Raw genomic sequence first — 17,214 nt, 5'->3', positions numbered from 1 at the left:
GGCATTGCTGAGACTACCAAGCCTCAGTTCTCTGAGCTGCCAACCAGAATGTGCAGATCTGAGAATTTCTAGGCATTTGGGAGCAGGAGTATGGGATTAGGGCCTTCCTTACAGTGGTCCTGGCTTGATGTCTTTACTGGGATTTATCTGTGTCAGAGTGAAGCTGTGACAGAGGCTGGGTTGGCACCAACATACTCCAGGGTTTGGGGTAAAAGAGGGTAAACACAACAGTGCAGATGGCCCTATCTAGTTGTCATTTGTGGAAGAGCAGTTATTCAACAGAGAAAGAAGAGGGGGCAAAGGCAGCCAGTAGGTGGCTGGTTGTGTCCACATCCCTGATACCAGAGGGCTCCCCAGGACCCTTAAGTACCCCTGTTGTGCGCCCCCTTCTGCACGAAGATCCTGGCCTTTGGGATTAAGGGGACAACACCCAGGGCACCCTTGTGGCACAACCAAGTCATTATTTCAAGTAAGTTCAGGGTCCTTAAACTCTATAAAATAATTGCCATAGGGAAGCTCCTAATGGTAGTGTTTTGAGGCCCTCTGGAGGGAAAAATATATAAAGACCAGGGTAGAGAGGACACATTCCCTGAAATATATTTAGAGACCAAAAAAACCCCAACAAAAACAAACAAACAAACAAACAAACAGGCAAGGACAAGAGGCAGGGAACAAGAAAAAAAAATACTGAAACAGAGATCCATAATTTGATCCAATTGAAAATCTAAAATATACTGAAAGAATCACACAACAAAAAAGATCAGGGGCACTGTTTCGTTTGGGGGCCTCTACAGCATAGGTTTTGAATAATTTTGCCACCTGTTGTAATATACAAATTCTCATGCAATCAGTACTAAGTCTCAAATTAGTTACATAGGGATCACACTAAATGTAAACAAGGTGCCATTGATGACGTTAGTGGGGTCACTAAATGCAAATAGGGGACAAATGGGCATGTCTCACCTAACCACCTTAGAACACATCTCTTGCCTAAGATATCCTTGGTCATAGCACCCATTGTCATTAAGTAGCCCATAGTGAACAGGAAAACTCCAAACCAATGGTTCATCTATACCAGCGGTTCTTAACCTGTGGGTCACGACCCCTTTGGAGGTTGAACGACCCTTTCACAGGGGTCGCCTAAGACCATCGGAAAACACATATATAATTACATACTGTTTTTGTGATTAATCACTATGCTTTAATTATGTTCAATTTGTAACATTGAACTTGGGGGTCACCACAACATGAGGAACTGTATTAAAGGGTCTCGGCATTAGGAAGGTTGAGAACCACTGATCTATACTAATAAAAGCTTAGATGGCGTCAAGCCCTCAAGCACGACTGTTGTCACAAGATGGCCGTGTGCACAGCGGAGGTGGGGCCTGGCGGCCACTCTGTGCAGTGAAACCTGGGGGTCCTATGGCTCTGCGCATTGCGGAGGAGGGTTGGTCCCAGTGTCTCCGCCACCTCGTGTGGAGGAGGCGGGTCCCAGCAGAGGAGGCGGGTTGCGGCAGGGGAAGGCAGTTGTGGGCTTGATCCCCAGTAGCGGGTGTGCAGAAGGCAGCCTATCAATGATTCTGTCTCATTATTGATGTTTCTCTCTCCCTCTCTCTTCCTCTCTGAAATCAATAACAATATATGTTAAAAACCCCCACAAAAACAGTTCCTTAAAAAAAAAATTGGGCCTTGAAAGACTGAAACAATTATATAAAACTTATTAGTGAAGAAGTGATTATTCCCAGTGATTATTTCTTATAACAGCTGGATTTGGCTTGTTTTTAAACCTGGGAAGAATGAATAATACCTCACAGTGGATTATCACAACCTGGAGGCTGTGTTTACACCAAATAAGGCCCTAGACCCAGAAACCTTTTATTTCTGATATTATTAACTTGAATCTGTTCTCTTTTTTTCTTAGTCTAGCTAAAGGTTTGTCAATTTGGTTTATAGTTTCAAACAACCAATTTTTACTTTCTTTGAGTAATTACTTTTATATATTTTTATGTTACTAATTAGCATCTTTTCATTTCAGTTTGAAATCCTAGTAGCATTTCTTACAAAGCAGGTCTGTGGTGATGAGCTCCCTCAGCATAGATTTGTTTGCAAAAGTCTTTCTCTTTTACTCATTTCTGAGGGACAGCTTTGCTGTGTACAGTGTTCTTTGTTTTATTTTTTTGCCCATCCAAACACTTTGCTTTATTGCCTTTTTTTCTGCGCCCTCCCCGGCTTTACTGAGGTATAATTGACAAGTAAAACTGCAAGATAATGTGTACATCGTGGTAAACTCATATGCACGGTACAGTGTTCGTGGTCGGCACTACTTTCAATGTTTGGTGCGGGGGTCCTCAAACTCTTTAAACGGGGCCAGTTCACGGTCCCTCGGACCGTTGGAGGGCCGGACTGCAGTTTAAAAAACACCATGAACAAACTCCTGTGCGCACCGCACATGTCATTTTGAAGTGAAAACACAAAACGGGAACAAATACAGCATTTGTGTCTGCCGGCGGCCGCGGGCCGTGGCTCGAGGCCCTGGTTTGGTGTGTGTCGCGCCACCCTCTCGTGCCCTCAGTTTTCTGCTTAGAAATCCGTAAAAGTGGAGGCGCCCTTGTAATGACGTGTCAGCTCCCCTTCCTACTCCCACAATTCTCCTGGTCTTTGACTTTGGGTCATTTGCTTATAATACACCTTGGTGGGGCCTTTTTTTTTTTTTATTATTCAGTCTGTTCCAGGATCTTTGAGTTTTATGTATTTGGATGTCCGTCTCTCACAACATTTGGGAACGTTCCCGCCGTTATTCATTTAGGTGAGCTTTTTACCCATCACTCTCTCGCCTCTGGGATTTTTATAATGTGCATATTATTTCCTTTTCTGGTGTCACCTAATCATATAAGCTTTCTTCATTCCTTTTGATTTTATTTTTTATCTTCTAACTGGATAATCTCCTTTTTTGGAAATCAATTATAGAGATTTACTCAAGGGTCTTAGAGTTTGCAAACAGGGAACATAATCAGGCAGAAACCCTGGTGGTGTTTAAACTCCAAATATTTGAGTGTTTTTCAATGTCTTTCTGGTATTAGTTTCTAGATGAATGCCTTTGTGGTCTGAGAGCATATTTTGTATGATATCTATACTTTCAGATGTGTTACTGTGTCATGTCCCAGAATGTGTTATGTCCTCATGAATTTTCAATGTGAACTTGAAAAGAATGTGTATTCAGCTGTTGTTTGATTAAGTATTAAATTTTTCAATTAAATCCAGTTGTTTGATGCCACTCTTCAATTCAACTGTTGCTTTTCTAGTCTGGCCAGTTGTGGCTCAGTGGTTGAGCATCAACCCAATCACAAAGAGGTTGCTGGTTCGATTCCCGGTCAAGGCACATGCCTGGGCTGCCGGCTGATCGAGGGTTCTATCTCTTCTCCCCCTTTCCCTTTTCCTTCCTCTCTCTCTAAAATATCAGTTTAAAAAAAATGTATATATTTTTTGCATGCATATAAGCATAACCAATGGATATAAGACACTGGGGGGTAGGAGAGGCCAGGAGATTGTCAAGGGCGGGGGAAAAAAGGAGACATATGTAATACCCTTTGTAATACTTTAAGCAATAAAAATAATAATAATAAAAACGTATATTTTTAAAAGAACTCAACTATGGCTTTTCTGGTTGTAGTTGTAATTATTAATAGAGAGCTGTTTAAGTCTTAAGTATAATAATGGACTCATCTGTTTCTCCTTGCAGTTGTATCCATTTTTCCCTGGTGTATTTTGCCCCTATACTGTTTATCCATGAACACGAGCACTGTATCTCCTTGAATACTTGACCTCTTTATCACTCTATAAAGCGTCTCTTTATCCCTGTGCTTTGTCTGAAATTGGTATGGGTATTTGAGCTATCCTTTTTTTTTCTACAGCTATCTTTTAACGTTAATTAATATAGTTTCTTCCATCCGTAGTCTTAATCTGTCTTTATTGTTGTTATAGACAATATATAACTGGTGGTGTTATTTTTTTTAATCTACTATGATAGTATCTATCTTTCAATTGTATTTAGAACATTGACTTTTAAAGTGATTACTGATATAGTTGGATTAATATATGCCATAGCCCTAGCAGGTTTGGCTCAGTGGATACAGCTTCAGCCTGTGGACTGAAGGGTCCCGGGTTCGATTCTGGTGGGGGATGTGCAGGAGGCAGCCTATCAATCATTCTCTCTCATTATTGATGTTTCTATCTTTCTTTCCCTCTCCCTTCCTCCCTGAAATCAATAAAAATATTTTTTTTAAAAAAATATATATGCCATAATTTTTAGTATTTTTTGTTTGTTGCTCTTGTTCTTTATTTCCCATCTTTTTCTGAATTCTCTGTCTTTGAGTACTTTACCTGATTCCATTTCTCTTCTTTTCTTAACATATCAATTGTAAGTATTTTTTACTAGAGGCCCAGTGCACGAAATTCGTGCATGGGTAGGGTCCCAAGGCCTGGCCAGTGATCAGGGCCCATCAGATTCCCCACCTTCCACCTCCTCCTTCCCTCACTGTCCAGGCACTGCTACCGCACGGTTCCCCCCCACCTCCCCACCTCCACCTTCCCTCACTCCCTCAGCACCCTGCCGCCGCAACTGATCACCCGCCATGTTCTGTGCCGCCCCCTGGTGGCCAGTGCACATCATAATGAGCGATCGAACTCCCTGTCGAACTCCCAAGGGGACACTTTGCATATTAGCCTTTTATATATATATATGGATAGGTGGCTTGCCATTGAATTTGCAGTGTATAGTTACAGTCAACCCAAGTCCTCTTTGAAATAACACTACACGACTTCCATTGTATAAATTCCTCACAACAGTCTTTCCAATTTCTTCCTCCCCTGAGTCTTATGATATTGCTGTCATTCACTTCAGTTTCCATAAGCTAGAATTACCATATATATATTGTTGCTAGTATTATTTTTGAACAAAGATTAATAAAAAAAATGTTTAAGTGATTTTACTTTCCCTTCATCCCTTCTCAAATGCTCTCCCTTTTTTCATCATTTTCCCTCCTTTTGAAGAATTTACTTTACATTTCTTGCAAAGCAGGTGTACTGGTGACAAAGTCTCTCAATATTAATTTTCTTTCAATAAAGAAAGTCTTTATTGCGCCCTCACTTTTGAAGGACAATATTGCTCAACAATGAAGGAAGGACACTTTTCTCTGTCAATACTTTAAATATTTCATTACACAAATGGTTCAGGCACTTGGAAAATAGTCTGACAGTTCCTCAAAAATGGAACCTAGGATTACCATATGACTCATCAACTCCTCTCCTAGGTATTTATTGATGAATAAACAATGTGTTTTATCCATACAATGGCCCTAAAAATGAATGGATATTAGTACATACTACAACATGGATGTCTTTTGAAAAAATTATGCTGAATGAGTGGATGAAGTCAATCAGAAAGACCATCTATCTACACTAATAAAAGAGAAACGTGCAAATTGATGTCACTCTGCTATGCCCACCAGCCAATCAGGATGAGTATGCAAATTAACCCAACAAAGATGGTGGTTAATTTGCATATGCAGGTGCAGAGCGAAGACTGAAGACAGTGTAGAAGGAAGCCAAGCGCTGCAGAAGGGAGTGAAGTGGTGGAGAAGGGAGGGAGCCGAGGCAGCGGACACGGGAGTGGAGCCAAGGCAGCGGACATGGGAGCGGAGTCGAGGCAGTGGACACAGGAGCGGAGCCGAGGCAGTGGACATGGGAGCGGAGTCGAGGCAGTGGACACAGGAACGGAGCCAAGGGAGTGGACATGGGAGCAGAGTCAAGGCAGCAGACACGGGAGTGGAGCCGAGGGAGTGGACATGGGAGCAGAGTCGAGGCAGCAGACACGGGAGTGGAGCTGAGGGAGTGGACACGGGAGCGGAGTCGAGGCAGTGGACACAGGATCGGAGCCGAGGGAGTGGACATGGGAGCAGAGTCGAGGCAGCGGACATGGGAGGGAGCGAGGCAGCAGAGAAGGGGGAGCAAAGTCCGCGGAGGCAGGCTTCGCTCCCTTCTCTGCTTCACTCCCTTCTCTGCTTTGCTCTGGCCGCAGGAAGCCCTATTCTTGCAGGAATCTTCCTGCAATGGGTCTCTAGTATATAGATAAAAGGCTACTATGCAAAGTGTCCCCTTGGGAGTTTGACCGGGAGACCAGGGGTTTGATCACTCGCTATGACGTGCGCTGACCACCAGGGGGAGGCACGGAATCAAGGGAGGCCCCGGCCTCCCTTGCCTTTGTATATTTTAAGGGGTGCAGTGTATAGAATGTGCATTATAATCTCAATAAAGTTCATATAAATAAATGCATTAAGAACTTTGCAATTCACCCTAGCTGTTTTGGCTCAGTGGATAGAGTGTCAGCCTGCGGACTGAAGGTCCTGGATTCGATTTCAGTCAAGGGCACATGCCCAGGTTGTGGGCTCAATCCCCAGTAGGGGGCATGCAGGAGGCAGCTGATCATTGATTTTTTATTTTTTTAATATATTTTATTGATTTTTTACAGAGAGGAAGGGAGAGAGAGATAGAGAGCCAGAAACATCGATGGGAGAGAAACATCGATCAGCCGCCTCCTCTCTGAAATCAATAAAAATATATTAAAAAAAAACAAAATTAATAAATTGAAAACAAGGAATTTCCAATCCAATCTTTTAGGCATATATGGGTTTCCAGATTAATTAATACCTCACATTTTTCATGTGTGCCATGAGAATGTTTAATCCACTCTCTAAGCAAATTTTCAAGTATTCAATTTGGTATATTTATTCCAAATCATCACATTGTAATGTTTAAATACAGATAATTATATTTGTTAATTATACCTCAATATAGCTGGAGGGCAGGAATGAATTTCCAAGAGCATCCCTAATTTATATAATGATTTATTGTCTGTCTTATATCACTGAAAATGGGAATGAATTGCCTTAAGGATATTATAGTTGTATTAAACAAAAATGTTGAACTTCTACAGCTGAAAGTTAAACATAATAAAGGGTTCATTAGGCCATTGCTAGCAAGAAAAGACCAGGTCCTGGGGCCTGAAATCTTAGCTACCAGCAGCATGACTAAGTAAGAAGACAGTAGTCCAATGTCCTGGAGTTGTTGAGCATTTTTATAGATAGTGGGGAGAGAGATGTAAGCCGTTCTGAAAGAATTTATCTTAGCTATAGACAAGGGGTGGGAGAAGCTGAAGTGGGGCCAGTGGTGGAATATGGGCAGAATCAACAAGGGAAAAGTGTTGGTGCTTGTGGATTGTCTGTGGGCAGTAGATTGGAAAGTGCATGTGGCCGTAGCCAGTTTGGCTCAGTGGATAGATTGCCGGCCTGCAGACCGAAAGGTCCTGGGTTTGATTCCAGTCAAGGGCACGTGCCCTGGCTTCCGGCTCGATTCCCAGGAGGGGGCGTGCAGGAGGCAGCCAGTCAATGATTCTCTCATCATTGATGTTTCTGTCTCTCCCTCTCTAAAATCAATAAAAATATATATTTAATACCTTCATATCTTAAAAAAAGAAAAGTGCATGTGTAAAAAGGAAGTGGAGGCTCCTGGGTTAGATGGAGCATGGCTGTTCTCTCTTTTGGAAAGTAGTGGAAATAGCCAGGTGGAAGTTATTTGAAGTTGCAACAGACATAAATAATGTGCCGAAACCGGTTTGGCTCAGTGGATAGAGCATCGGCCTGCGGACTGAAGGGTCCCGGGTTCCCGTCAAGGGCATGTACCTGGGTTGCGGGCACTTCCCCAGTGGGGGATGTGCGGGAGGCAGCTGATCGATGTTTCTCTCTCATTGATGTTTCTAATTCTCTGTCTCTCTCCCTTCCTCTCTGTAAAAATTCAATAAAATATATTTAAAAAAAATAAAAGAATGTGAGCAGTTTTTGTCAGAGCTGGTCCCCAGCTATTAACAGATTGTTCTTTTTCTTTCTATAGTCACTGTAATTTTGGTTTTTTTACATTTTAAAGTTTTCTAGGAACAGGCAAAAACTGATCTGAATTAAATTTCCTTCTAGTGTGAAATATACATCTGAGAATGTAATGAACACGTCTCGCACCCTGTGGTTAGGGCCACCCAGGCTGGGGCTCCAGGATTCCAACTTCCCATCAGAGCCCAGTGCTCTGGGATTATTTCTCTTAAGGGCAGAATGACTGTGGGTGGGCAGGGATCGGTGGAAAGCTCAAGGCTGGGAAGCATCAGAGATTGAAACAGAGCCAGACTCTCTTACAGATAGTGAGGTCACATTGTGTCCGTGTTTCTAAACTAGGGTCTCAGTGGCCCGACAGCCTTGCACCAAGCCCCCGACCTCTGGACGTAAGACACTGTTCCAGCGTGGCCTGGCCTGCCTGCCCTCATGTTCCTTCATTTGGAAACGGAATCAGGAATTCTCTGTGCACGCCTGTGCCCCTGTGTTCACAAAGAGCTGGGCGAACACAGTAGAGTCAGCTCCATAGTCAAACGTGCCAAGAAGAGGCTGGTTTGGCTGAATGAACCCCGCCTCATCCCTTCTGGTGTCATTCAGGCAGGGGTGGGGTTATGTATGGATTTCTACTCAATCAGAAGCTCCGCTAAACAGGTGGGTGGGCCGACGCACTGCATAGGTAAGGACATTCCATCCATGCTCCTGGCTCGCTGGTGACCACTTAGCCACAGTTCATGGTCTGTGGTGGCTCTTCCCCAGTCTGTGCGGTGCTGTGGTCTGTGCTGGTCACGGGAATCGTGTCAGGACTCAGGAAACCTAGGAATGGTGAGGTTGTGGGGCCAGGGGCTGGTGTGCAATCAGGGAAGAGGGGCTGGCTGGAACTGGCTGTGGTGGAAACGGGCCTCCTGGCGGTCAAGTCCAGGATCTGCAGCTGGAGTCCACTGGGGGCTTCTGGGGACCTCGGTCCCCTGCAGAATTCAGCGTGGGGACTGGGCAGGCAGCCGGACTGAATGTACTATTTACTTCTCCAACCGGGAAGCTCTGAGCCCCCAGCCTCATATCTCCCCAGATGTTGCCGTGGCACAGGGAGGGTCATCGGAGGACAATCGTGACTCAGTCTCTGGGGTTTGTGCATGAGAGGTTTGTGGGGACCCTGATTTCTCTTTTTCCTCAGGGAATGCCCATTTTCTCCCGAATTCTCATTTTTGTGTGAAACAGGATCTCAAATCCAAAACCTTGTCCCCTGGACCTGTCTCCACCTAGGGCTGGCAATAAGTCTCCAAATTTCCACTTTCTTCCAGGCATTTCCAAGACCAACTATCCCCATTTGAGTCACAGCCTCATTATCAACTACTTGTCCTCTGGGGTACATTTCAAAAAGACTATTTTAATTGTTTATCTCTCTTTTTACAGAGGAATGGAATGCTCTTTTTTTTTTTTTTAATTAAAAAATTGAGTTAGAGATAGAAGAAGGGAGAGAGAGAGGGAGAGGGAGAGATGGATTTTGTTGCTCCACCCATTCGTGCACCCATCGTTTGCACACGCTGGAAGCAACCGATGGAATTCTCTTTTTAAAAGATTTGTATTTGTGGATATTTTGCATGAGAAAAACTAGAAAGCTAGGGGATAGGGAGGATGGGGGAGGGGGTCGGGAATACAGCTGGATAAGGGGGTGCAGGCAATGATGATGCCCTTTTTGAGGTTGTGGTGTGGTTCTTTAGGCCTAGACATTTTAAGATCTTATGTTTGAGTTTTGCATCCACGTGTAGGTGCACTCAGAGTAATTTGTGCACATGGAGAAAGGCTGTAAAGATCAGGGTTTCTGTCTTGGAGACAAAGGGTTTATGACTGGGGAGTTCATTTGGGCCAGAACCTTAAACTGAATCAGGCTGAGAGTTGCTTCTCTGTGAGAATGGAAGCCTGGGCAGGGAGCGCTTCCATGCTTACAGGAGAGGGGAGGGTTGTAGAGCTCCCAGAGTTCATTCTTGGGGGTGCTCAGGTGTCCCGTCCCTTTCCACCCACCTCCCCAGGGACTGACCCACTCTAGAGGTTCTGTCTCAATCCAGGAGTGTCTGGACCCCAGGCTTGCGATTATGTTCAAATTTCTGAATGTGGATTTCCTGAACTGTAGGAAAGCAGGCTGCTTATCTGTCTTGATTGCAATATTTGTGTTTCCTTCCTTTGGATTTCTTTCAACAGTGAATATTGCAGCCCTTTAATTCTAGTGTTCAGTAGCATTTGGGCTTTTAATATGTAATTTGAATGAGAAATACCCTGTGCATAAGGAAAGATAATTATGGAACCAAGTAGAATTTTGATTCCCTTTAGCAAGAAAAAGTTAAGATGTGAGATGGATGTTTTAAAATTCTTAGGGTTTCTTTTTTTCTGCTTTTTGGTCAGTGTTTGTATGTCCATGTCTATAGAGAATTTTTACTTTGGAAAGGCAATATCATTCCTAAGGCAGATGATTACCTATTTCAATGGCTATTGGGAAAAACACAATTGTATTTTTATATTCATTGATATGAAGAAAACACCTCAAAATTTATGGAAGTCTAAATTTTCTAATTCATTTCAGGGCTTAATTCCAAATCCCTTAGGCATTATAATACATTCTGATTCCTGAAAATATCCCCTGTGTGCAATATAGTGAGGGACAGACTAGACTGATCATCATGCATCTTGTCCTTTTTATCAGAAAGGGATTTGATGCTGAACACAAAATATAGTTATAGATGAAGTGTTACAAAATTGCACACTTGGAACCTGTATAAGTTTGTTAACTAGTGTCACCAATAAATTCAATAAAAAAGAAAAAAAGAAAGGAAAGGGATTTGAAAATATTTGATGGCTTTCAGTTTTATATCCATTAATGTTTAAAGCATTAAATCTTGAAATGGTTTCCTGTATTTAAAATTAATTCTAAAAAGCAAAAATAATGATTAAGCATAGTGAAATATGATATATATAAATTTCTTCTTTTTGTTTAATAGTGCATTGGAAGGTTAATTAAATTCCTCATATAAGAAACTAACATAAGAAGACCCCTTGCCATATATCCTGCTACACTTCTGTGTTCTTACTCTAGCTATTCTCAGTCAGTTTTAATCACTTCTAGATTATTCTGTTAATTTTTTTAATTAAAAAAATTTAAAATTACAGTTCACATTCAATATTATTTTGTATTAGTTTCAGGTGTACAGCGTAATAGTTAATCATATACTTTACAAAGTATTCCCCCTAATATTCCTAGTACCCACCTGCTACCATACATTGTTGTTATAATATTACTATTTACTATGCTGTACTTTATATCCCATGACTATTTTATAACTACAAACTGTACTTCTTAATCCTTTACATTTTTCACACAGTTCCTCTTCTGCCTCCCCTCTGACAATAATCAGTCTGTTCTTTGTATAAGTCTTTTTTCGTTAGCTTGTTTATATTATTCTTTAGATTCCACATAGAAGTGAAATCATATGCTATTTATCTTTCTCTGTCTGACTTGTTTCACTTAACATAATACCATTCTAGGTCCGTCCATGCTGTTGCAGATGATAAGATTTATTTTTTTATGGCCATTTATTCATATTTTAAATCTTTTTTTCCTTCTTAACGAATACCCTTTAATCTATAATAATAAAAGCATAATATGTAAATCTACCAAATGTCCGAACGACCATCCGGACAACCTGGCAACTGCCAGGGCTGAGGAAGCCTGGGCTGCGAGGGCCTACCCTTGCATGAATTTTGTGCCTCTAGTATTTCTTATAATACTGGTTTTGGTGGTGATGAACTCCTTTAGCTTTTTCTTGTCTGGGAAGCTCTTTATCTGTCCTTCGATTCTAAATGATAGCTTTACTGGGTAGAGTAATTGGTCCTTGCTTTTCATCACTTTGAATATTTTGTGCCAATCCCATCTGTTGAGAAATCAGCTGACAGTCTTATGGGTGCTCCCTTGTAGGCAACTAACTGCTTTTCTCTTGCTGCTTTTTTTTTTTTTAAGTATACTTTTATTGATTTCAGAGAGGAAGGGAGTGGGGAGGGAGGGAGGGAGGGAGGGAGGGAGGGAGAGAGAGAGAGAGAGAGAGAGAGAGAGAGAGAGAGAGAAACATCAATGATGAGAGAGGCCATCTCCTGCACGCCCGCTACTGGGGATCAAGCCTGCAACCCAGGCATATGCCCTTGACTGGAATTGAACCTGGGACCCTTCAGTCCACAGGCCGACGCTCTACCCACTCACCAAACCAGCTAGGGCTGGCATGCATTTTAATTCTACATAATTGTCTCAATTGATGAAAACGCAATAACTGCCACACACAGGAAAGCAAAGTTAAAGTGAGCTATGTCTGTTCTTCTAATGGAGGACTTTAAGGTAGTATGTATGACCAGCTAGGCTTTGTTAAAAATTGAAATTCCACAAGCCTCTTGGACTCCTTGGCTTTGGTAATGGGAGTAGAAGAAAAAGCTTCCAGTTCTTCTACTGAAACCTCATGCAGATATGACCTTGTTTTATGGAGTCCTATAAATACTGAATAAAAAAAGATGAATTTTTTTCACAAGGTATTGATGGTCTGAAAATGATAATATTTGTTTAATTTGTATAGCATTTTTGTGATTTCCCCAAAGTATTTGAACCCCTGCCATTTAAAAAATACGTAATGTGGTTATAGTAAAAATACGTTGATAATTTCCATGTGTTTTTGATGGTGTTAAATGTATAAGGAAGTGAGTGTGGGGATAGAGAGTAAATTTTTGATGATAGAGTCATAGATGAGGTGTTTGGAAATGGGAAAATCATACATAATCTTCCTAGAAATGGAATCTGAGTGTTCAGTGCTGTCAGTCTCACTCATCCTAATGGGCACATATTGGGGTGTTTTAGGACGCGGTGGCCTTTGAAGATGTGGCTGTGAACTTCACCCAGGAGGAGTGGGCCTTACTGAATCCTTCACAGAAAAAGCTCCACAGAGATGTGATGAGGGAAACCTTCAGGAACTTGGCCTTCTTAGGTAAGGATGGTGACTTTCCTTCACTTTTTCAATTAGAGAACAAGTGTTTCTTACCCATCAACATTGTCCTAAGATGGTAATGTGAGAAAGGAGGACATTGGTAAATAAACTGAGCATGGTCACAGCTCATCATAGAAATAGAATTTACTGATTTTTGTATAATTTCTAATACATTGAAACCAATTTTCTGGGTCTGCTTCTTTAGGTAAAAAATGGGAAGATCATGACATTGAAGAAAACGAGGGAAGAAAACAAAAGTGAGTCACACAACAGAAAAAGCACTGCCTCACATGAGAAACCTGTTATGCTACAAAATTTTCAAAAGAAGCAACCAAAGCAACCCTTGCTTCAAATTTAGTCTTAAAAAATTAACAAATTACTTTCTTCTATATGACATAAATACTCAGTGTTTGCAAACTAGTTTACATGGAAACAGCATTAATAAATCCTATACCTGAATATCACTTTTTTTGCTATATTTTAAGTTTAACTATAGTTGGTATACATACTGTATTTGTTATATTAGTTTCGGGTGACAATATAGTAATTTAACATTTTTATACCTTATTATGCAATCTCCCCACTAATTCTAGTAATTATCTTCCACTATTAAATTTATCACCCTATTCCTGACTTTACTTTTTTCACTTATTCCCCCTACTCCCTCCCCTCTGATAATCATCCCTTTGGTCTCTGTTTCTATGAGTCTGTTTATGTTTTTCTTTACCTGTTTTGTTTTCATAGATTCCACATATAAGTGAAACCATACAGTATTTGTCTTTCTCTGTCTGACTTGTTTCACTCAGCATAGCCTTTAGGTTTATCTATGGTGTTGCAAATGGCAAGATTCATTTTTTTAAATAGCTAAGTAATATTATATTCTATATATCTACACTAATAAAAGAGAAAAATGGTAATTGGCGTACGGCGATACCGTTTTCATTGGCTAATCAGGGCTATATGCAAATTAACTGCCAACTAAGATTGGCAGTTAACTGCCAACTAAGATTGGCAGTTAACTGCCAACAAGATGGCGGCTAATTTGCATATGTAGGCACAATGCAGGGAGGCGAAAGTGAAAGCAGGAAGAAGCCCCCTGCCACTGACAGTGATCTGAAACCCAGAGGGGAGCTAAGAGCTGGGGGGCAGGGCAAAGGTGGCCCTGGGGCCGCCTTTGCCCTGCCCCCCAGCCATGATCGGAGAATCAGGCGCCTTTTCCGCCCTGGCCAGTGATAGCAGGAAGTAGGGGTGGAGCCAGTGATGGGAGCTGGACACGGTCGAAGCTGGCAGTCCCGGGAGCTAGGGGTCCCTTGCCTGGGCCTAAAGCGAAGCCCACGATCGCGTCGCCCCCCGCTGCCACTGCAGGTCCCCGCTGCCTGGGCCGGACGCCTAGGCCAGAGGCGTTAGGCCTGGGCAGGGGCGGAGCCTGCAACCGCGGGGAGCTGGGGGTCCCCTGCCCAGGCCTGACACCTCTGCCGGAGGCCTCAGGCCTGGTCAAGGGGCCGATCCAGTGATTGGTGATCGGAGGGTGATGAGGGTCAACTCCTCTGGCTGAGGCATCAGGCCTGGGTGGGGGGCGGAGCCGGGGATTGGGGGGATATGATGGTCCCCTTGCCCAGGCCTGAAGCCTGGGCCAGAGGCCTCAGGCCTGGGCGGGGGCCAGAGCCAGTGATCGGGGGGAGATGGGGGTCCCCTGTCCAAGCCTGACACCTCTGGCGGAGGCGTCAGGCCTGGGCAAGGGGCCGATCAGGCGATCGGAGGGTGATGGGGGTCAACGCCTGAGGGCTCCCAGTATGTAAGAGGGGGCAGGCTGGGCTGAGGGACACTCCCCCCCCACACACACACACACCCAGTGCACGAATTTTGTGCACCGGGCCCCTAGTGTGTGTGTGTGTGTGTATATATATATATATATATATATATATATTACTTATACATATACACACACACATATAAAACCTATCTTGGCTATATATACATATATATATATATACTAGAGGCCCGGTGCACAAAAATTTGTGCACTCAGTGGTGGGAGGGGGGCCCCCTCAGCCTGGCCTGCTCCCATTTGCAGTCCAGGACCCCTTGGGGGATGTCCACCTGTTGACTTAGGCCCACTTGCCGGGGGATCAGGCCTAAGCTTGCAGTCAGACATCCTTCTGGCAGCCAGGGAGCCCTCGGGGGATGTCCGACTAAAGGCTTAGGCCCCCAAGGGATCAGGCCTAAAATGTTAGTTGGACATTCTTAGTGCTGCCAGAGGTGGGAGAGGCTCCTGCCACCACCTCTGTGCTGGCCAACCATGAGCCAGCTTCTGGCTGAGTGGCACTCCCCATATGGAAGTGCACTGACCACCAGGGGCAGCTCCTGCATTGAGCGCCTGCCCCCTGGTGGCCAGTGCGCATCATAGCAACCGGCCATTCTGCCGTTCAGTCAATTTGCATATTAGCCTTTTATTATTATTATATAGGATGTCCCTATTTCCCCCCTTTTGCCCCCTCTACCCAGCTCTTGCCCCCCACTTCTCTCTGGCCATCACCATATTGTTGTCTGTGTCCATGGGTTGTGCATATATTTTCTTTGGCTAATCCCTTCTTTAAATTTTTATTTTCAGATAAGTGCTTATAACTGCACTATTATATATTTTCTCTTTTTTAAATATATATTTTATTGATTTTTTTACAGAGAGGAAGGGAGAGGGAGAGGGATAGGGAGTTAGAAACATCGATGAGAGAGAAACCGATTCAGCTGCCTCTTGCACGCCCCCTACTGGGGATGTACCCACAACCCAGGTACATGCCCCTGGCCGGAATCGAACCTGGGACCCTTGAGTCCGCAGGCCGACGCTCTATCCGCTGAGCCAAACCAGCTAGGGCTATATATTTTCTATTATGTCATTTAGAATTAAGATATTTTTTAATTAAACCCTTGTAAATTTTAGCACAATTTAATAAATTATGCTAGAAGCAATTAGGAGATTTTTCATGTAATGCAGATACATTTCAATTAATATTTTATTTTTAATTTTTTAATTTGAAATAATCTCATACATGTAAAAAAAAAACTATAAAATACTACAGCATATTATATGTACCCTTCACCCAATTTCTTAGGTGTTAATAATTTAAACATAACCATCTTTTAATTGGTGCACTTATGCCACTGACTTTCAGAGTGCTTACTGATAGAGTTACTGCCATATCTGGCGGCTTCTGGGGCTTCCGGGGCCCGCCAGCAGCCCGGGACTGGATCTGATGACAGGCGGCAGGCAGGCGGCTTCTGGGGCTTCCGGGGCCTGCCTGCCTGCAGCTCGGGACCAGATCCGATGATGGGCGGCATGCAGGTGGCTTCTGGGGTCGCCCACAGGGGCCTGGATGGCGGCTCACGCTGTCCCGCCCTGCCTGCAGTATGCAAATTAGCCACCATCTTTGTTGGCAGTTAATTTGCATATCTCGCTGATTATCCCATGGGAGGCGTAGCGAAATTATGGTCAGTTACCATGTTTGTCTGTTATTAGATAGGATACACTGAGTGGCCAGATTATTATGACCACCCCATCAGTACTTTGTTGGGCCACCTTTTGCCTTCAATACTGCGGGGATTCTTCTTGGCATTGATTCTTCTTGGCAAGATGTTGAAAGGTGATGCGAGGAATCTGACACCATGCCTGATAAATAGCACTGTCCAGTTATGTGAGATTTGATGGTTGTGGAACCAACTGCCCAATGGCTCTTTTAACTTCATCCCACAAATGCTCAATTGGATTGAGATCTGGTGATTGTGGGGCCACCTAATCAAGGTAAAGTCTCCCTCATGTTCTTGAAACCACTCCTGCACAATATGAGCACCGTGGCATGGCGCATTGTCTTGTTGGAAGAAGCCATCTCAATTGGGATACACCATCAACATGATAGGATGAACTTGATCAGCAACAATACTTAGGTATGTTGTGCTATTTAGACGTTTATAATGATCTGGCCCTCTAGCAACTGCAGCAGGAAATTATAGCTAATTTGCCTACAAATGTCAGGTGGTCATAATAATCTGGCCACTGTGTGTGTGTGTGTGTGTGTGTGTGTGTGTGTGCGCGCGCGCGTGCACATATATAAAATCTATCTTGGCTATTATAAATAATGCTGCAATAAATTATAGGGGTATATATATACCTTTTCAAAGTAGTGGTTTTGTTTCATTTGGATAAATACCTAGAAGTGGAATTTCTCCATACTCTTTTCCATAGTGGCTGCATGCACCAGTTTGCAAACCCATCAA

This window comes from Myotis nattereri (genome assembly GCF_964212035.1).
Source record: "Myotis nattereri genome assembly, chromosome: 5".
NCBI lineage: Eukaryota > Metazoa > Chordata > Mammalia > Chiroptera > Vespertilionidae > Myotis > Myotis nattereri.
The sequence above is the reverse complement of the archived record's forward strand: the minus strand, read 5'-3'. Positions refer to the sequence as shown.